A 23057-nucleotide genomic window follows, 5' to 3' on the forward strand; every position below is an offset into this window, starting at 1 on the left:
GGCCTTTTGCAGTTGGCAGATCATAATTTTGTCAATGTCTATTGTTTCCAAATGCCGGCTGAGATCTTTTGGCATGGCACCCAGTGTGCCCATCACCACCGGGACCACCTGTACTGGTTTCTGCCAGAGTCTTTGAAGTTCAATCTTGAGGTCCTGATAGCGGCTGAGTTTTTCCTGTTGTTTTTCCTCAATGCGACTGTCATCTGGTATGGTGACATCAATGATCCAAACTGTGGACACCACAACTGTGATGTCTGGTGTGTTGTGTTCCAGAACTTTGTCAGTCTGGATTCAGAAGTCCCACAGTATCTTTGCGTGCTTCTTCTTCTTCTTCTTCTTCTTCTTCTTATTATTATTATTATTATTATTATTATTAGCAGAGAAAAATGTTCTGTACAGAGAGAGAGGATGATGATGATGATGGTGATGTCATAATTGTATGTTTGATCAGTTTCCTTTCAGCTGTGTACGGATTGGGGATTGCCTTCACTTTCCCAATTCCCTTCTTCTCTTTCTCCCTTAGTTATATTTATTGTCCAGGTTTTAAATTTTGTGGATGTGTTTTATGTTGTTTTATATTGTTATAATGTTTTGATTTTAAGGATCTGTGTTTTAATCCTATGTTGTTGTTGGGCTTGTCCCATGTGAGCCGCCCTGAGTCCCTTCGGGAAGATAGAGGCGGGATACAAAAATAAAGTTGTTGTTGTTGTTGTTGTTGTTGTTGTTGTTGTTATTATTATTATTATTATTATTATTATTATTATTATTATTATTGCTATGGAGCTTGATACTTGTCAAGGTGGTGGTCTTGCATGGGGTGCACTAAGCCATAGAATAGTCATTTGTGTCCAAAACATGTATGTAAAAGTACGATTATGTCACTAACAATATTTTCGCCACTGTGTTTAGCATAAAAACATATTTTTGGCAAAGAAAATAGTTTTTTTCATCCACTAAAAATGGAAAAGGGGGAAACAGAGAGCAAGTGCTAGTCTTCTCACTCTCACTTAGGGACGGAAACTCTTGCGGCTGTTGACAGTTTTGTTTTCAGTGTTGAGACACTGCTTCTAAATGAGGACGAAAAATGTGCAAATATTGTTTACAGCCCTAGAAAGGACAAGAGATGAAAACGATAGCAGAGTGTGTAGCTGCAGCTCTCAGGGAAACAAACACTTTCAAGCAGGAAATGTAAAAGAAAATATATTTAAACCATAGTTACACGTTAGGGATAAAGTCTGTGAATACTGATATAGCTTACAAGGATGTCTTTGTTGACTTTGACCACACCTGATTCCTTGGACCATATGTTCATGGCTGAAAGTAAGAGCATGTGTGAATTTTCTGTCTGCAAATTCTTCAAGATAAGCAATTAGCTAGTAAAAATAAGTGTAAAACTTATAATAATGTCTATTTTTCAATATGGGGCGGTTTTAGCGATCCATGGGTCAGAAAACGTGTCCACAAACACAATTCATTGGAATCTCTCTCTCCATAACAATAGCACATTTATAGACGTTTCCTGTCTGACAAACAAAGGTTTGAAGGAAGAGGGCTTTTTTTTTGGTGCAGACACATTGCCATCAGAAAGCATAGTTTGTTCCCATCCATAATTCAGAGTTCCCCACAGAGATGGCAAAAGCTGACTGTTCAAATATATTGGAAGCACCATAGCCTGAAGCTCCAGCCATGATGCATTATTGAAAGGCCTGCAGTAGCACTGATGCATCCCAAAGAGCATGGGTTGGTTGTCGCTCCCAGATGAGTGAAGAGTTACAATGGAATTTTTCCATATTTCTATGAAGTTGCCATCTATTCCTGGAACATTTTTTTCCCTAAGTGATGGAGTAAGACTTGAAAACCATTGGTGTTGTGTGCCGCCAGGGTGGGAGGTGGGGGATTTATATGCTCCTGCATCTCTCTCATGTGCAAATGCTAATAGCCTCACGAAAAGTCAATAATTTCATAGGAGAATTTGACTTCAGGTTTATGTATTTATTTACCCTTCTCAACCCCGGACTCAGAGCGGCCTTACAAAGACAACAATTTGATGCTATATGTTAATGTGGGATTTGTGTATTGGTAGTGTTTAAATGCAATTTGTGTCTTGTCTGTATTGCATACTGATTGCATCATCCAGAGTGTACTATAGTCTGTAAAGAGTTAATTGCTGAGAAGCTGTGTTGACCTTGATGTGTGGCTGGAACTGGGGAGTGTCCAGACACAAGTGTGTATGCTTTACTGATTACATCAGTTTAGTTCTGTTCAGTTCTGAGTAGAGTCAAGTCCTGTGTTTGTCTGCAAGTCTGTTTGTCTTTATTACTGCTTTCAGTAAAACTTGTATATAGTTTTACCATCGTCTTGGATGTCTCTTCATTCTGATTCCATCCAACTACTGCTGTCCTTCGCAAAAGATTCTCTCTGATCAAAAACCGCATCCTCCTCTGCCACCACAACATCTGGTAAAACCGACCTTGACTGAACATTGGAATGTTCTCCAATTAATGGATCCTCTGTAAGCACAACTTCGGGCACCTGCAAAGCCATTGGGCTTTGGTCCAAGTCCTGGAGGGGCCCAAAATCCAAATCAGACTCTGAATCAAGCTCCATCTCCTGCGGACGGCCAGACCCTGACAGCTGAGCTACAACACAAGTCATCACTATGCCATTTTGTAGTTTCTTATTGCACTGCTCCAATTTACTAACCAAAAGCTTGGTCCCAAAGCCATATTTTTAGTTTTTTCCTGAAAGTCAGGAGGGAGAGGGCCGATTTATTTTCCTTGGGGAGGGAGTTCCATAGACGAGGGGCCACCACCAAGAAGGCCCTGTCTCACGTTCCCACCAGTTGTGCTTGCGAGGGGGGTGGGACTGAGAGCAGGACCTTCCCCGGTGATCTTAGCCACCGGCGTGGATCATAGAGGGAGATACGTTCAGACAGGTAAGCTGGGCTGGAATCGAGTTGGGAATAAGCACAACACATATGCAACATGGTGTTCTGCACTATCAACAAAGATTTTATGCAGTTTTGTCCTCTTATAGGTACCTACATTGCCGCCGCCTCTTCATCTTACTCTCTCATTGTCTCTCTTTTTTCATGGGATCAGTCGCTCAGTATATTCAGCCTGCATTTGCTTGTGTTGCTTTCATTTTTTATCTTCCCTTCTCTTTGAAGTATTTGTTGCAATTTTGAACATTTTAGGTTTCCTGCAACATAAGGATCAACACTCAGACAATGAGTCTGCTACTGATGTACAAGATAAAAGAGGAGGCATGGGTGATGTTGCCCATTTCATTTCTTTATTTCCCTACTTTGTAATGCACTTTTTTTGAAATTTAGTTTAATTAGATGAATTTCTAAACTTTATATTCCAGAATGGGTGCACATAGCAAACCTACAGGTGTGTTTTCAGTTCTTTCACACACGGATGTGGGTTGTGGAGTGGAATTATTTGAATGATAAAAAAATATGTCTGAAATGGCAAGTAGCATTCTGTCCTAGAGAACCGAAGTGCTGCACTGGGACCAGAAGTGTCCAAAAAGTATCAAGCTGGTATTAAGCTTGGTATCAAGCTGGCATCAAGTGGTGTCAAGTGGCTGTGTAGACACGGCTTAATTATCTGAGCAAACTGCTAGTCCAAGGATTCTGTGTGATGAAGCCATAGCAGTTAAAATGGTACAAAATGATATTTCTGTGCAGAATTGATCCCTCTCCAGAATTTTCTGTCCACTCCAGCACGGCTGCGCTAGAGCTTTGTAGCTTTGAATTCTAAGTATCCCACCTAACCAAAAATTCCAATATTCTACCGGACACAAATATACGACCAATAAAAAGTTATGGTTTTGCTATAACGATGGAATTCAAATATATTCTCAGTAATCATATCCATACTTTTTATTATTTTTTTCCTGTTCAAGTATGCTCTTGAGCACCGTTACCATGCCAATACCTACTGAATATACAACCTCGTTCAGAAACTCCTGCCCTTTTTTTAAAGGTTGCTCCGAAAGCAATCAACGCTATTAAAAATACATTAAGGATCGAAGTTGAATGTTAATTTATAAAGCTCAAATGTTTTGGATATTGCAGACACAAAATTGCTTGGCCGGCTCCAGTGGAAAATGAAACACAATTCTTGAGTTTCTGTTTGATAGCAAGACGCAGTCAGGTTATACTGACATCTCTGCTAACTTTGACTCCAGATGTGTTTTTTACAATATTTTATTTATTTATTTATTTAAATTATTTATACCCCGCCCTTCTCACCCGAGGGGACTCAGGGCGGCTTACAAGTGGCAATTGATGCCGTTACACTGATATAAAATAAACTAAAATGATTAAAACAGTTAAAACAATCATAAAATAGTCATAAAATAGTCATAAAATACAATATACAAAGTTTAAAACAATGCAAAGTGCTTATGCCATTCATCCACCAGACGTTATACAAGAGCCGTAATTCAGACGGATACAGATGTCAGAAATTCTTGTTAAACAATCTTCCAACAAAGTTCATTTTATGCAATTCTATCTTTATATGTAGTCAATTTGTTAGTAGCCAATGTTTTTGTAGTCAGTGTTTTCAATATATTGTGATATTTTGGTGCTAAATTCATAAATACTGTAATTACTACATAACGTTACCATATTTTGGACTACTTTTTCTGTCGATTTGTTGTAAAACGTGATGTTTTGGTGCTTTGCACAATCATAACGTAATTTGACATTTAATAGGCTTTTCCTTAATCCCTCCTTATTATCCAACATTTATTTACCTGTTTATTTTGGATAATTTTATTTTACAACCTCTCCGTTTTAATCCATGTTTTTATTAGGTTTTTGTCATTTACTTTTTTTTGGGTAATGTTTGAATTTTTATAATTGTGCATGTCTCTTGTCTATTGTTGTGTTTTATATTGTTACTAGCTTTGTCCGGCCACGCGTTGCTGTGGCTTATGGGAATTGTTTGTTGGACAGATGGAATAGCAGTGAATAGCCTTGCAGTCTCAAAGCCTGGCCGTTTTCTGGAGTAGTTGGAGCTTTTTGTTGTATGAACGTAGAGGCATGGATGAGGGGTTGTGCTGCCAAGTTTAGTGTTTCTGGGATGTGTAGTTTTGTTGTTTTGTCCTAGGCCAAAATTTCATTACCCTTTTATATATATAGATTGCTTTTATCCGGGCTTGGCCCCATATAAGCCGCCCTGGGAAGATAGAGGCGGGGTATAAAAATAAAGTTATTATTTTTATTATTGTACTTGAGACTCTACTGTACTAGAAATAATTGAATAAATAATCAAATAAATAAGAGCATATGTCTTCTCATTGTACTACAGTCTTGTCCTAATCTTGCAGAAGAGACTCCCAAACAATATAGAAAAAAATGGAAAAAATGATTTTCCAAACCTAGAGTTGTATTTTGTTATGAAACCTAAATAATGATAATAATTTAGTATTCAATAGATATGGCTGTTCATTTCTCAGAGCATGCTTTCTAGACTCTTCTACAAACAGCTAGTAGTTACCACAACTTCTCAAAGCAAGACCTCCAGCTTGCGGGTTTACTGCGGCCGATCCAAATAGGCTTTGCTTTTCCAGCTCAAGCATGAAATTGCTCATTAGGACATTGATGAAGAAAGAGCCCACCAAAAAACACAGTGAGGGAAGAATTGGAAAAACTGGCCTACAAAGCCATTTAATCTGCTTCCATAAATTGGAGAGGCAAAACAGCGACTTAAAACATTTGACATAAGCTTTTAAATGCACCGGCAAATGAGGGTTCCAATATTGGTAATTGCTTCTCGTATTAAGAAGGAAAGTCGGGAGCAAAAAAGAAGGTGGTAATGGCATGGCACATTTCTGCTCTCGTGCTGCAGAAAGCCAAAGCTAAAAAAAGGAACGTCGTTTGCAGAACTGAAGGCAATGACGACAACAATAGCGGATATAGTCCCATTCTTTAGAAACACATCATAGGAATCACTTTGGCTGGCAATGTTGGTGCTAAAAGCACTTTCTCATTTTGGTCAAAGAGTACGAGTTAGTTCTACCATTAGCCAGACAGTGAGCTGATTTGCTCAATGTCAGACAAGAGTATTTATTATTTATTATTATTTACAGTATTTATATTCTGCCCTTCTCACCCCGAAGAGGACTCACGGTGATCACATTATACACACATACGGCAAACATTATACACACATACGACAAACATTGAATGCCCATAAACACATCAAACAGAGACAGAGACAGAAAGACGCAGAGGCAATTTAACCTTCTCCTGAGGGGGGGCTTTTTCAATCTTAAAAAAAGGGCTGAAAAACTAGGCTTATACTCGAGTATATACAGTATATACATTAATTTTATATATGAATTTCCCCCTCATATGTTTGCAAGTCTTTGCAAATCCTATATATATATATATATATATATATATATATATATATAGAGAGAGAGAGAGAGAGAGAGAGAGAGAGAGAGAGAGAACTGTCTAGAGATTTCCACATACCTGTATATCTGTATCTATGTGTATACATTATTTTAGATATGAATTTTCACTTCCCATGTTTGCAAGTCTTTGCAAATCCTATACAGGTATAATTATCTATATATAGAGAGATGTCTAGCTAGACAGATATGAATATAGATATATAGGGCTTGCAAATATTGCAGCGGAAATGCACACACACACACATACACATAGAGATTTCTAGATAGATATAAACATTCAGGGGGAGATGCATATGTGAAATTAGTATCTATAATTATAGATCTATATCTAGCTCTGCATTGTTTATATAGACATTGAATGTTTGCCTGTTACTATGTTGGAAGCCGGCCTGAGTCCCCAGGGGGAGATAGGCCAGGGTTCAAATGATGTTGTTGTTGTTGTTATTATTATTATTATTATTATTATTATTATTATTATTATTATTATTATGCTATTGTTAGTATCATATTGTTTTTGTTGCTCCTACTTTTCCACTTAGAGAGCTAGTCTACTGTTTTTCTTTGAAATATAGTAAATATTCAAAAACATTTAACCTGCCGATGCCTCAATTAATGTAATTTTATTGGTATCTATTTTTATTTCTGAAATTTACCACTCCCGACTTATACTGGAGTCAATAAGTTTTCCCAGTTCTTGTGGTAAAATTATGTGCCTCGGCTTATATTCGGGTCGGCTTATACTCAAGTAGATACGGTAGTTAAAGTGTATTCAGAGTTCATCATGGGAGAAGTTGGGGCAGGGCAGATATCTCTTTGTGCTCTCCATTGCTTTCAATTTTGTTAAATTCCCCAAGTCCACGAGCAGCCATGAAATGCTCCTTTGAAGCAGAAAATATTCATTCTTCCCGTTTCTAGGAAACAGATTACTTATTTATGGAAAGCAGAAGGGACTTGTTGAATGTCGGAGAGATTAAAATCAGAGCAAACGGGATGCATCTCTAATAAACATGAAAATAACATTATATCATTCTGCCTTTCCAGGAGATCTTTTGCAAACATCATTAAAAAAGATTTCTTCTCACCTTAAAATGGTTTTCGTCTAGGGTAAAGCCAAAAGTTCAGTTTCTTTACCTGGTGCAAATGTATTGTTCCCACTTAAGTTTAACAATTCGGTTTCTCAAATCTTTGGGATAATTGGGATGTACTTGCAGACAAATAAACCACAACTTCAAGTTCTTTCACTAAAAATAACATTTGAGGTTAGTAGGTAGTATATCTCTGTAACTGAGGGACAACTAAAATCCAATTCTCACCTTAAACCAGTGGTTTCCAATCTTTTTTTTGGAACCACTTGACCAGGGAACCATTAAAAGTTGACCATTAAAGTCTTTTGCTGATGACTATAGACCTTCTGTTGACCATTAAAGCCATTTGTTGACCATTTAAGCCTTCCATTGACCATTATAGGCCCTCCGTTGACCATTGAGGTGTTTTGTTGATCATTTAAGCCTTCCATTGACCACTATAGGTCTTCTGTTGACCATTAAAGCTTTTTGTTAATGACTATAGACCTTCCGTTGACCATTAAAGCCATTTGTTGCCCATTATAGGCCTTTTGTTCACCATCAAAGCCTTCTGCTTCCCATTATAGGCCTTCTGTTGACCTTTAAAGCCTTTTGTTGATTACTATAGACCTTCTGTTGCCCATTAAAGTCATTTTTTGACCATTATAGGCCTTCTGTTGACCATTGCGGCCTTCTGTTGACCTTTAAAGCCTTTTGTTGATTACTATAGACCTTCTGTTGCCCATTAAAGTCATTTGTTGACCATTATAGGTCTTCTGTTGATCAGTGAGACCTTTTGTTCACCATCCAGCACCATCCGCCTCACAGTTTAATATCGTTGGAGGAGGTCCTGTTCTCGATCCCACCACCTTCGCAAGCACAATTGGTGGGGACGAAAGACCGAGCCTTCTCAGTGGTGGCCCCCCATCTATGGAACTCCCTCCCTAATGAGATCAGGACTGGTTTGGTTCTTTGGGGTGTTGATTCAGAACATTTTGTTGGATAGACCACATCAGTTCTAGTTTCTGATACAGAACATATGCCATCCAATAGTCACCATCTGCTCATCCACAGAAATCTATATTTAATAATGTAGAGCTGATGTGGTCTATCCAATGCAATTTTCTGAATCAGCACCCCAAATAACCCCAGGAAGAAGCCTAAAAATGAAGGCCCCAAGGTGCCCCCACTTCCAGGCACCACATGGAACGGCTCCACTCAGGGGGAGGGAGGAGGAGGAGAAGCAGCAGTCAGGAGGCTTCGTGTCACGCCTTTCATGGGTAGTTAGAGCCTCCACTCCCAACATCCCCGTTATCTCAGCAGTATAAGAGGATTTCACGAGACCAGTCACTCTCGTTGCAATGGTGTAGTAATTTTGAGGCTGTGAACCATAATTTAGTTCTTGGGGACCACTGGTGGTCCACAGACCCCAGGTTGGGAACCACTGTCTTAAACTGAAATATGTGGATTAAGTTGGTTGCTATCAGAATTCAGAGAGTTGTTGTATGTTTTCCAGGCTGTATGGACATGTTCCAGAAATATTCTCTCCTGACGTCAGGAGAGAATACTTCTGGAACATGTCCATACAGCCCGGAAAACATACAACAACCCTGTGATCCCGGCCATGAAAGCCTTCAACAACACATAAAATTCAGAGAGGTCAAATTCCTCAACCAAAAAAAGAGCCTTGCTGTGAAAATTACAGAAAATGTTTATATTAAAGTGTGTCATCTTGTAAAAAAACTTTTCATTTTAACTGAATTCTGATACCAACCAACTCTATCAACATGTCTTGGGTTAAAGTCAGCTTTTCAAGTTCAGACATGTGCCAGTGTATAGAAGGTAAATGAAGTCTTCATTTGCATAGTTCATTTATTGGATTTATGCTCCATTTTTTGTCCAGATTTTCAAAGAAAATGCAATTTCCTCTGTAGAAAAATAATTTCTTCTATGAAAGTCACCAATATGAGAATTCTGTGCAGAATAGGCCCCCAATTACAACACTTTCTGCCCATGAAACAGGATTATCTATGTATGAGATAACAACTATTATTTTTTGTATAGGAAAGGCTGCAAAACAATCACATGCTAATTTTGTGCCGTATAAGTCACGAACTGAAAAGATCCTTGTCGGTCCAGATCCTTCTCATCTGTCACGACCCAGGCTGCAGAGCACCAATAACCATACACAGAGGCCAGAATCTATCTAATATCTTTATTGAAGGAATATATAAAGTTAATAAAAACAAGTGTAGAAAATAGTCCAGAATTAGACCTTTCAGGAAAGGTCAGAATTAGTCCAAAAAAGCAATGTCCAATAAGAAATATTAAGGTCCAAAGTTGTAATCCAATAACCGAAACACTCACTTTGCCAAGCAAAGTGAGGGGAGATGACAAGGTCCTTTAGTCCATGAAACTTGAGCGAGGCTAGGAAATAACTTGATACTTGAAACAAGGCTTGAACGTGGAACAAGGTAACTAAGAACAAGAACAAGGTCCGTGGAATAACTTGATAAATCCGTGGAACAAGGCAAGGATTGATCCTGGGAAACAAGGCAAAGTCCGTAGATAAACAAGGCTGGGAAGCAAGGCGAAGGCTGGATAGCAAGGCGAGGCTTGAGCAGGAGCGAGGCTTGAATCGGAGCGCGCTGTCCAGACACAACTCGCTCCGTAGGCTGACGAATTGACTCCGCGAAGTTACTACGCGGGTAAAACACCTAAATAGAGTCTAGCTTTCCCGCCGAAGCAGTTCTCTGGGAATCAGAACCGAAAGCTAACTCTGAGACCAGATGTGAGACTCCCCAAAGATTCTCACGAGAAGCAGTCTTAATTGGCCACATTCTTAGCTGCAATCCTCGCACTCCTGCGCGAAGCTGAATCCAAACTTCTCTGTTGTTTACAAAACTCCCGGCGCAAGAATACGGGAGAAGTAGGCTCTGGGCTTGTTTGACATACTTCTGGGAGACAACTTTCTTGCAGGTGCAAGGTTCCCAGATCTGCCTGGGAAAGATCTGGCTGAGAGGAATCCAGTTCAGACTGGGAAGGTAAAAAACCCAAGTTTTCATCTTCATCAGGAATTACAATGTCCTGAGCAGGACTACAAGGCCCATGGGTCATCACACTATCCCCCTCCTCAAGGCCCCTCCCAAACTGGGGCCCTCTCCCCGAGGCGCGAGGTCGTGGTTTGGTGGGATAGGTCTGATGAAAGCGACGGGTTAGATCAGGAGCATGGACTGTGGAGGCGTCTTCCCAAGAGCGTTCCTCCGGGCCAAAACCCACCCAGTCAATGAGATATTGTAGGCGGCGGCGGTGAAAGCGAGAATCCAAAATGTCCTCAACCTCGAACTCCTCCTCCCCATTCATCAAAACAGGAGGGGGGGCCGGTTGGTCTGTATCAGGTCGCACACCATCCGCCGGAAGGAGCAGGGAACGGTGAAACACTGGGTGAATGCGCATTGAACGCGGAAGTTGGAGTTTGAAAGTCACGGGGTTAAATTGCGCCACCACTGGATAGGGACCAATGAAACGGGCATCTAACTTCCGGCAAGGGCGGTGGGAGGGCAGAAAGCGAGTGGACAGGAAAACCCGATCTCCTACCTTGATTTCGGGGCCCGGCTGGCGAAGTTTGTCAGCGTGGCGTTTATAGTCCTCCTTGGCTTGGTCCAGTTGCTGGAGCAAAAGTTGTTGCACCGCTGTGAGTTCCTGCAGCCAATCCTCTGCTGCGGGAACCTCTGAAGTTTCAATGACAGGGGGGAAGAAACGTGGATGGAAGCCGTAGTTTGCAAAGAACGGCGTTTCTTTTGTAGAAGCTTGAACTCCATTGTTGTAGGCAAACTCAGACAGTGGTAACAGAGAAGCCCAATTGTCCTGTTGATAGTTTACATAACAGCGAAGATACTGCTCCAAAGTGGCATTGGTGCGCTCCGTTTGCCCATCTGTTTGGGGATGATGAGCTGAAGATAAGCGAGAGTCTATGCCCAATAGTTTTTGTAGTGCCTTCCAAAAACGAGAGGTGAATTGAGATCCACGGTCTGTGACTAAACTCTTGGGCAATCCATGTAGTCTGAAAACATGTTGAAGAAATAGATCCGCAGTTTCCTTGGCCGTGGGGAGGCCTTCGCAGGGAATGAAATGGGCTAACTTGGTGAAAAGGTCCACCACCACTAAGATCGTGGTGAATCCACAAGAAGGTGGTAGGTCAGTGATGAAATCCGCGGAAATTATTTCCCATGGGCGAGATGGGGTAGGAAGGGGGTGTAAAAGCCCTGAGGGCTTCTCCCTTCGTATCTTGGAGCGCTGGCATACTGGGCAGGTGTTGACATATTTTTCCACATCCTTGCGGATCTTGGGCCACCAAAAATCCCTTAGGATCAAATGCATAGTTTTAAATAGTCCGAAGTGTCCTGCTGGTTTGCAGTCATGACACAGACGAAGCGCTTTTTCCCTGCCCGGTCCGGGTGGGATATAAACATGATTTCTATAGCAGAGCAGCCCATCTTTAAGCGAAAAGGGGAAATGCAGACCTTGGCGAAGTTGGTCCTGCGCCCAGGCATCTGCTTGCTGACTAGCCCTGATTTCTTGAGCACAGATGGGTCCTGGAGTAGGGGAAGTTGAACCAATGGGAATGGATTTGGTGTTCCCCACCGTGAGCGTGGCAAAGTTCTCAGGTTGTAGCAGTTGGGATTCAAAGGTCTCCTTGCGTCCTGCAGCGTATTCCGGTTTACGTGACAGGGCGTCTGCTTGCTTGGTTTGGGCTGGGGTCACATAATGGATCTGGAAGTTGAAACGTTCAAAGAATAAAGCCCAACGTTGCTGCCTCTGATTTAGTTTGCGGGCAGTTCTTAGATGTTCTAGATTACGATGATCAGTGTGGACTTCAATGGGAAATTTGGCCCCTTCTAGCCAATGTCTCCAAGTTTCAAAGGCTGCCTTTATGGCCAGTAGTTCTTTTTCCCAAATGGTGTAATTCCTCTCTGGTGTGGTTAGTTGACGAGAATAAAAGGCACAGGGGTGGAGGTGATCTCCCACCGGTTGTAAGAGTACAGCCCCAATTGCCACATCAGAGGCGTCCGCTTGCACCACAAAAGGGGTTCCAGGATTTGGGTGCTGTAGAATTGGCTGGGAGGTGAATAGTTTCTTTAGTTGCTGGAACCCTTTCTCTGCTTGATCAGTCCAGCGGAAAGGCTGCTTTCCACGGATGCAGCTAGTGATGGGGTCGGACCAGCGGGCAAAATCTGGAATGAACTTGCGGTAGTAGTTCGCGAACCCCAAGAAACGCTGCACCTCTTTCTTGTTAGTTGGCGCCCGCCATTCCAATACTGCTGAAACTTTGGCTGGATCCATGGAAAGCCCTAGAGGCGAGATGCGGTAACCAAGGAAATCTACCTCTTGTAGATCAAAAGCGCATTTTTCCAGCTTGGCATAAAGTCCATGATCCCGCAATCGTTGTAACACCATTTTGACGTGGTTCTCATGTTCTGATTGTGATCTGGAAAACACCAAAAAATCGTCCAGGTAGATTATCAAGAACCTGTCTAGATAGTCCTGAAAAATGTCATTGACAAAATGCTGGAACGTTGCGGGGGCTCCGCATAAACCGAAATTCATAACTCGGGACTCAAATAATCCGAATTTGGTCTGGAAGGCGGTCTTCCACTCGTCCCCTTCCCTGATGCGAACTAAGTTGTAAGCCCCCCGAAGATCCAGCTTGGTGTAAACCTTGGCTCCTCGAAGTCGATCCAGTAGATCCGAGATTAAGGGCAGGGGATAGCTGTTCCGCTTGGTGATATTGTTCAATGCTCTGTAGTCCACCACCAAGCGTAGTTCCCCTGACTTCTTCTTCACAAACATCACTGGGGAGGCGGCTGGGGATTGAGAGGGTCTGATGAATCCCTTGCGAAGGTTTGTCTCTAGGAATTCCCTGAGAGCTTCTTGCTCTGGTTCAGTCAGGGAGTAGAGATGCCCTCGCGGGATCGGGGCCCCCTCCACCAAGTCAATGGCACAGTCATAAGGTCTATGTGGGGGTAATTTTTCGGCTTCTTTCTCATTGAATACATCCCAATACTCGGAGTACTTCTTTGGCAAGGTGATGATGGGCTCGGTGTCTGTGGCATGGCATACCTTGGCTACGAGGCAATGGTTTTGGCAGTACGGTGAAGCAAACTGCAGTTCTCTGTTGGACCAGGAGATGTTAGGGTCGTGGAGAGTCAGCCATGGAATTCCCAAAATCACAGGGAAATGGGGGACCTCGGTAACAAAGAAGGAAATCTCTTCCATATGTTCCCTTATCCACATCCTGGTGGGTTCCGACCACTGACTTACGGGGCCCGTCTTGAGGGGACGGCCGTCTATGGCTTGCACCACACGGGCATTCTTGAAATCATGATATTGTAATCCCAGAGAGTCGGCATACTCTCTATCGATGAAATTGTTGGTCGCTCCAGAGTCTATCATGGCGTGGATCATGACGGGTCCCCTTTTTGCTGACCATAATGTGACCACGAGAAGGAACAGGACCCCGGTTGGCGGCTCTTGGATGGATTTTTTGACCGGGTTGGCGAGCCTCTCTACACCCGGTCGTTGGCTTCCCCCGCCGGCTGTGTGCCAGTCGGCTCAGTCGCCTTCGTCTCCGTGGAGGACGCCGCCGCAAGACGGGCGGCAGGCTTCCCTTTGGCTGGGCACTCTCTGGCGAAGTGGCCCCCGTTCCCGCAGTACCAGCAGAGGTTTAAGCGTTGACGACGGGCCTTCTCGGCGGCATCTAGTCTGGGACGCACATTGCCCAACTGCATCGGCACCTCCTCGCCTCCTCTGGGGTATGGGGTTGGCGGTGGGGGTCTCCACACCGGACGTGGCTGAACGCTGGCGGGAGCGGGGGGTTTTGCCCCGGCTCTACTGCCCTGGCCTCGAACCCACTGTTTCCTGTTGGCAATCATGACTTCAGCCCGTAAACATTGATCAATGAGTGCCTCGAGGGTCTGGGGAGGATCCACCTTGGAGATTTCTTCCAGCATTTCAATGTTGAGACCCTCCCGGAATTGTCCCCTGAGGGCTACATCGTTCCAGCCGGTGTTGTGGGCCAGCACTCGGAACTCGGCTATATACTGAGACATAGGTCTGTCTCCTTGGAAAAGGCGACGGAGTTTGTGACCGGCTGCCTCCAAATTGTCCTCGATTCCCCAAGTCTCCTTGAGGTGGTCCAAGAAGTGTTGCGCTGATCTTAGGTGTGGAGAGGCTTGGTCGAACAGTGCCGTCGCCCAGCTGGCCGCTGGCCCGTCTAGAAGACTGTAAACCCATGCCACTTTGATGTCTTCTTGGGGAAACTCGGCAGCACGGGCCTCTAGATAAGCTTGACATTGGCGACGGAAGACATGAACCTTAGAAGCTTCTCCAGTAAACTTGGTTGGCAACGCCATGGCCGGAAGACGAACTCCGCGTTCCTTCAAACCCCTTATTTCTCCATCCTGTGCATTGAGCTTATCACGGATTCGGTCCACCTCTTCCTTGTCCATGGTGTAGGTAATCGGCTGGCCGCTCGGCCCAGGTACGACTCCGGTAGACATTCTGGCCGAGGTTAATTGGTGCTTAGGTCGGCGGAGTCAAACTGTCACGACCCAGGCTGCAGAGCACCAATAACCATACACAGAGGCCAGAATCTATCTAATATCTTTATTGAAGGAATATATAAAGTTAATAAAAACAAGTGTAGAAAATAGTCCAGAATTAGACCTTTCAGGAAAGGTCAGAATTAGTCCAAAAAAGCAATGTCCAATAAGAAATATTAAGGTCCAAAGTTGTAATCCAATAACCGAAACACTCACTTTGCCAAGCAAAGTGAGGGGAGATGACAAGGTCCTTTAGTCCATGAAACTTGAGCGAGGCTAGGAAATAACTTGATACTTGAAACAAGGCTTGAACGTGGAACAAGGTAACTAAGAACAAGAACAAGGTCCGTGGAATAACTTGATAAATCCGTGGAACAAGGCAAGGATTGATCCTGGGAAACAAGGCAAAGTCCGTAGATAAACAAGGCTGGGAAGCAAGGCGAAGGCTGGATAGCAAGGCGAGGCTTGAGCAGGAGCGAGGCTTGAATCGGAGCGCGCTGTCCAGACACAACTCGCTCCGTAGGCTGACGAATTGACTCCGCGAAGTTACTACGCGGGTAAAACACCTAAATAGAGTCTAGCTTTCCCGCCGAAGCAGTTCTCTGGGAATCAGAACCGAAAGCTAACTCTGAGACCAGATGTGAGACTCCCCAAAGATTCTCACGAGAAGCAGTCTTAATTGGCCACATTCTTAGCTGCAATCCTCGCACTCCTGCGCGAAGCTGAATCCAAACTTCTCTGTTGTTTACAAAACTCCCGGCGCAAGAATACGGGAGAAGTAGGCTCTGGGCTTGTTTGACATACTTCTGGGAGACAACTTTCTTGCAGGTGCAAGGTTCCCAGATCTGCCTGGGAAAGATCTGGCTGAGAGGAATCCAGTTCAGACTGGGAAGGTAAAAAACCCAAGTTTTCATCTTCATCAGGAATTACAATGTCCTGAGCAGGACTACAAGGCCCATGGGTCATCACATCATCAGGCATTCTCGAGACGTTTTGAAACAACTTTTCAAACATTCTTTCTGTTCCCACATAACACTTTATAACAACACGCTAAATAATGAATCAAAAGGGTACATGCAAGCAAAATGATCAACAAAGAAGGCTGATTGCTGTGAGGATGGAAGAACTCTCTTTTACCCAAGCTAATCAGTTGACAAGTAGAATTCTTTGACAAGAAAATAACAATAAAATCTCAATTGTAATGTACCAACCAGCAAGACAAAGAAGGTCACGGAAGTAGTAAGGATACAGTATAGAAGAGAGTAAAATATTTGCTCATCAATAAAAACTGTACATACATTTAATCCCAACTGAATGATCGTTAATTATAGCAGATAAAGATGTGTATGTTTCCATCTAGAATATTAACAAACAAAATCCTAAAAACATTGCGTTAGTTCAAAGCGGCTTTGTATATAATGGCAAGTGATGCACTTCAGCCCATTTCGGACTCCATTTGTCTCAATCAATAGATAACAATAAACCATTTGGAAAGAGAGTCTTTTAATATGACAAGGTGTGCCCTGTTAAGTGTACAGATGCTTCTGCATTTGCTTTGGTCTTCAAAGGGAGGGATTTTTCTCTTTTCTCTCTGTTGTTTGAGCTTTAACTTCCTGTGCAAAAGCGTGTTGCTGTTTTTCTGACCTTCCTTATATTTCTTAAGTAAAAGTTTTTTTCCTAGCCTCATTATATGATACCCAAGATGTACCCATGGAAGCCACCCATAAGTGGAGGGTCGATTCACAGTCCCTCAGACTGCTGGGGGGCCAGACTATGATGAAATAGTCCAAAATTAGGATTGTTGTTGTTGTGTGCCTTCAAGTCGTTTCAGACTTAGGTCAACCCCTAGTTCTAAAGTTTAGGACAAAGGCCAGGTCGATGACCTTGGAGGGCCTTAGTTTGGGGACCTCTGATATAGACAATCTCATAAGACCATAGGTAAGGAAAGGGCCCCCCAAAGGCCATCTAGATGATCTCATCAGGCCATCAGAAGATCATAGTTAAGGAAAAGGACCCTCAAAGGCCATCTAAATGATCTCATTAGTCCACCAGAAGACCATAGATAAGGAAAGGCACCCTCAAAGACCATCTATATGGTTTCATAAGTCCATAGGTAAGGAAAGGGGCCTCCAATGGCTATCAAGACAATCTCATAAGACCATAGGGAAGGAAAGGGACCCTCAAAGGCCATCTAGATGATCTCATCAGGCCACCAGAAGACCATAGATAAGGAAAGGCACCCTCAAAGACATTCTAGATGGTTTCATAAGACCATAGGTAAGGAAAGGGGCCGCCAAAGGCCATCTAGACAATCTCATAAAACCATAGGTAAGGAAAGGGCCCCCCAAAGGCCATCTAGATGGTCTCATAGGACCATAGGTAAGGAAAGTGACCTCCAAAAGCCATCTAGATCGTCTCATAAGGCCATAAGTAAGCAAAGAGACCTTCAAAGACCAGCTAGACAAGCTCACAAGACCATAGATAAGCAAAGAGACCTCCAAAGACCAGGTAGACTTAGGTCAACCCTAAGTCTAAAGTTTAGGACAAGGGCCAGGTAAATGACCTTGGAGGGCCGCATCCGGCCCATAGACCTTAGTTTGGCCTGCTATTGAGCCTTTTTTTTTCAGCATATGAAAATTAACACTTTTCAGTAGAACACTGAGTTTTATCCAAAGCAAAAACAAAAACACATCCTTTTCTACTGAGACAACATTTTAGTGGAGCACAAGGAAGGTCCCAAGATCACCTTTCTAGCCCAGTTTTGTGCATGTTTACTATCTGGGTAATACTCCTTTGCCCAGAAGGGCTTTCTTCTCAACATAGTTTGCATTTAAGATAGGTTGGAGAACTCCAGAAGCAAGGCATAAACACAGGATGCATTTTCTCCTGTGTACAAATTAAACACAATCCAGATTTTAATTGGGTGCAGAATAGAAACTGGGCGAGAGACATGGTCGACTCTGAACAAGTTACATAAGCATGAACAGAAGCTCCAAAGCCACAAGTCAGGAGTAGAAGCACTCATGTTTATTGCAATCAGGTTCCACATCATATAGAAAGAAAGAAAGAAAGAAAGAAAGAAAGAAAGAAAGAAAGAAAGAAAGAAAGAAAGAAAGAAAGAAAGAAAGAAAGGTAAATATGGATATTTCACAGAATTGTCACAGCTGAGACTGAAAGATAATGAAAGGCATACACTGCACACACCACACACATTTCAATGACCCCTGTAGTTTGCTGTCATAAATTTTTGATCAACCAGAAGGATTGAACTGACATGACTTATTGACCAGAGCAAAAATAAACATTCCAGAAACACATGCAGCTTTTGCCAATATCTTCTCTTTTTATTTTTCTCCCAAATGTCCGCAATGTATTCTATCCCTCATCATAGTTCTATTTGATATGAAAGACTGCCTTCCTCAGTGTAGAATTTTAAATTAACTCATAGAAACTCAACTCAAGAAAGCGTCTCTCTCCATATTGTGGATTGTAAAAAAATGGCAATTTAAGAAGATCACCACAGGAAGGAATAATTAAAATCAAATACAGATATAAAGTGACAGGTCCTAAGGAACAAGCTTATATATAAATGAGAATACGATTGTTCATGGAGTTTTCTTGGTAAGGTTTTTGTATTTGTCTTGTTCTAAGGCTGAGAGGGTGTGAATTATCCAAGGCCAACCACATACATATATCCATGGATTCCATATACAGTAGAGTCTCACTTATCCAACATAAACGGGCCGGCAGAATGTTGGATAAGCGAATATGTTGGATAATAAGGAGGCATTAAGGAAAAGCCTATTAAACATCAAATTAGGTTATGATTTTACAAATTAAGCACCAAAACATGTTATACAACAAATTTGGCAGAAAAAGTAGTTCAATACGCAGTAATGCTATGTAGTAATTACTGTATTTATGAATTTAGCACCCCAAAATATCACGATATATTGAAAACATTGACTACAAAAGTGTGTTGGATAATCCAGAATGTTGGATAAGCAAGTGTTGGATAAGTGAGAATCTACTGTACATAGATTCAATCAAACACAGGTTGAAAACATCCCCTCTCTCCATTTCCAAAAATTAAATCCTGATTTTACCCTTGTATGAAAGGGATACTACACCACTGCATATAATAGTAAAGATTTGTGGTATCCCTGGTGTGTGTGTTTAAATGAAACCCCAGAAGATACCAAGAATTCAGCGTAAGCGTATATAGGTTGAGTATCCATTTTTAAAAGAAATTTTATTTGTAAAAACTTTAAAAATTTGCTAAAAATCAGTGGATGAGCAAAACATTCTGAAACTTGATAGGAATTATGCCCTACTGTCCTGTTTTGTCTTTCAAGAACAGCCTTAAAACATCGTGGTAAGTAAATGAAAACTGCTTTACTTCAGCAAAACATGAAGTACAGCACACTCAGTGGAATAATGCAAAAGAAGGCAAGGAAGTCTTAGGGCAAACACAGTTCTTAGTCTCTGTTAAATTCCCAAATCAAATAGCAGTCTTAGTTCAGACAAAGAAACAGCAATAAATCCTTAGGAGCAGTTTCCCAGATGCAGACTTGAAGCAGGCACAAGAGGAGCAAAGAGTCAGTTTGTTACCAGCAAGAGCGGGCTGCACCTGCTTCTGCTTCATAGCCCTGAGTCCCCTCACAGCTGCTAAGGCAGTTCCCAATTACTCAGCTGCATTTCTGGCAGCTATTCTAGCTGAATGACATCTCTGCTCTTGTTTCCTTTCACCTCTCCTGAAATGTGGATACTTGTAAAATCTCCTCCTCAGATTCCAACTCACCCTCAGATTCATGAACACTGTCCTGCTCCTCCTCCTCTTCTGAAGACCTACTCGTCTTCTGTCCCTGGGGAGAAATTGAAATAAAATACATTTTATATTAGAAACTTTAAAAAATTCCTAAACATTCCTAAACATTTTTCATATATATTTTTATTTCTTCTCTGGCTCTTTCTCTTTTCTATCTCACCTTTGTTAGTTCCGCCGGAGGCAGCACGTGGTTCACAGTACATTGCTACTTTTGGTTTGTTTGTATGTTTATTTTCCTTTTTATGCAGATTTTTGTGTACGACAATGACATGAAAGCACCAATAAAATTTTTTCCTAAACATCAGTGGAAAATGTTCAGAAACTTGGCAGGCTAACAGTCATAAACCTGGCCTACAAGTGTGGCAAGTTTCATCCCAATAGCCATAAAAATGACAAGAATACAAGCAATTGCAATTTTTCCCATTGGTGCTAATCTTACCGAAATGAAAACGGAACTTCGGATTTCAAATTACGAATCAAAACGCCCTCCCTCCAAATCTTCCAGAATCTTACCAAAAATGAAATTTGGGGGGGGGGGGGATCCAAAATTTGAAATAAAAATATAATGGATTTCTGCTACTTGATACACTTCTAGCAATTTGGATTTTGGAGTATTTTGGTTTTTTGGAATTCTGGTTAAGGGATACTCAACTTCTGTTTGCGTGTATATATCTGCTCTGGAGGGCCTAGAGATATCTTCACAACTCTTTAAGTTGATTCTTCATCACAACCAACAGAATTTCAGATGGATGTGAAATTCTGAAAAGACATTTCCTGGTTGTTTGAGCCATATAATAGCAATAATTCAACATCTAGGCTCTCCTTTGTTGGCCCCCAGGCATTACTTTCAAGCTTCCATATCAACTGTTTTCACACATAGACAACTCGTTGGCCTCTCGTAGAACGGAATATTTGATGAGACAGAACTTTTTTTATTTCTTCTTATGTTCTTATGTGGGGTTTGTCTAGCATCTGGACTCTCTTCCCTTTCTCATCCCCAGGATTTCAAGAATGTACAAGACCTAATACATGGCTGGATTTGAGGATCGCCAGAAATCCAGATATAATTCTGCTCGAAAGGAAGGCACTTCATCCGCCTGGATCACAGCACGGCTGAGAACTTGGAGAGGTTTAAATCTCATACTATGGGTCCAAGAAAGTCCTAAATTCAACAACATGAATAAATTGCTGAGAAATATAAATTGCAGAAACGTATCTAGGACAATTTTCTCTCCTCTTCCACAAATTCACTTTCAGGTCTGTTTTATAGTTTTCAGAGCAGTTATTACAATTACGATATGCTTGCAGATTGAAAGATGCCTATAATTCCGCTTTGTTCCGAACAGTGTGGTAATACTCTCACCCTCCGGCCATTAACCGAACACACAACAGCGTCTTTAAGTAACGACACGGAGGAACAATCGCTTCCAAAACAAGGGAGATGAAAGTATAACAACTCATAATGCTTTCGAAATTGCTCCGTCTTTTTCAGAAGGGAAGATGCAAGTCTTTGAAACTTTCGTCGGCTGTAAACACAAATGTGGGGTGGTCTCTGGGCACATCAATGCGCGATTTTTCCCTCCGTCATTCAATGACAACCTCCTCGCAGCAGCGGCTAATCTAAGCTAATGTAGTGCTATGCGGCACTTACAAGGGGGTTAATTCGCACGGTTTTGTGTGACCTTACCTATAATAGCTAATTTCTGCACATTAGCTTGGTTACCCTGCTCAACCCCATCTCAGAAGCTGTCAGATTTAAAATTACAAATACTCTCAACTGTACAAAGAAAAAAGCCTGGCAAAACTCTCCAATTTTGAGTTGGCTAGTTCAGAGTACCAGTGGAATTCTTGTTATTTCGTATCATTTCAACCTAGACTTGCAAAATGATTTTAATTCACCCGGTAGCCTGTCTGCCAACTATCTGCCATGGGGAAGGTCCAGACAGATCAGAGACATGATTTCAACAAGGAAGGTGGGCATTCACTGCCTTCGCCTTAAGGCTTTTTAAACCGTTCATGTCCTATTGACACAAAATATTTCTTAAAAGTCCCCCAGGTTCCTAGTCTTCTTTCCCAGAACAGCCAGCAACATGTTTTTAAGAATTGATCAGGAATCCTTGAAGACAATATACCTCCTTCATGTTTGTTTCTTAGCGATTTATATTTCTTGAAACATAAGTCCTGTGGATTTATTATGAATTGAATTGCATTTTTTTGTGAATTCATACTTTCCTAAAAACAATGATAGAAGGGGCTACAAGGATGCACATAAGAGTAATCAAACTGAACACATCAGTCCTGGCTCTTTGCATGATAAGAAGGGAAATACATTTGTGAGATGGCCATTTTGCCTAATCCAGCATTTATTTATTTAGTTACTTCTTTTAGGAGAGCTATCCAGAAAGTAGGTTACGTTTTCGAATAAATAATGAACAAAGTACAGGAGAAAACATTTACCATATGCAGTTGAAAGCCACACCCAAACACCACTTCTCAACATAGTTGCCATTCAAATCTAGGCACTTCTCATAGCGATGAAGGAGCTTGGCAACTCCTTCCCCACAAAACTCTGCTGCTATATAGGTTTGGATGGGTATGGGTATGTATGTGTATACATATACGCATGGGTGTGAGTGTGTGTATTCCCTTTCTTCTTATTTCCTAATTTCTACCTATAAAAAAGTGTTTCCCCATTTTCGCTACGAAATATGGTGATTTGCATTTCTTTCTTTTTTTCTTTTCTCTCTTTTTGTTATAATGTAAAATCCTCAATAAAGATATATATTAAGAATAAATATTTGTCTTCAATGTTTTCACATCCAAATAGAAACTAAACCATAGCAGCATTGCAACTGGAATTCTGGGAGGTCAAAATTATTCTAGATATTATGCAGACCTTAGAAGGTTATGAAAATTCATTTTTCCTTTTCAGACTAACAAAAAAACTGCAAAGATTCAAATTTGTATTATTTAATATTTTATGCCTTCTAACAACACGATCCATTTTGCATATGAAAAGCTTTTTTATGGGCCTGGCCAAAGTTACTTAAGACTTATTTTATGTATTTTAAAATAATGAGTTCCTAAGACCTTAATTTGTATTAATGCCCTTTTCTAAAACTTTTG

General features: G+C 41.7%; 1 long non-coding RNA gene across 1 annotated transcript in view; it reads right to left on the reverse strand.

Moving 5' to 3' along the window:
- LOC134294060 (uncharacterized) overlaps positions 1-23057 on the reverse strand; it is a 395707-nt gene that overhangs the window by 91805 nt on the left and 280845 nt on the right. Inside the window, exon 2 of the long non-coding RNA XR_010001043.1 lies at positions 19905-19968. This is a non-coding gene — a long non-coding RNA (uncharacterized LOC134294060). The remainder of the gene's footprint in view (positions 1-19904; positions 19969-23057) is intronic.

The sequence above is a fragment of the Anolis carolinensis genome, unplaced genomic scaffold (genome assembly GCF_035594765.1).
Source record: "Anolis carolinensis isolate JA03-04 unplaced genomic scaffold, rAnoCar3.1.pri scaffold_12, whole genome shotgun sequence".
Taxonomy (NCBI): Eukaryota; Metazoa; Chordata; class Lepidosauria; order Squamata; family Dactyloidae; genus Anolis; species Anolis carolinensis.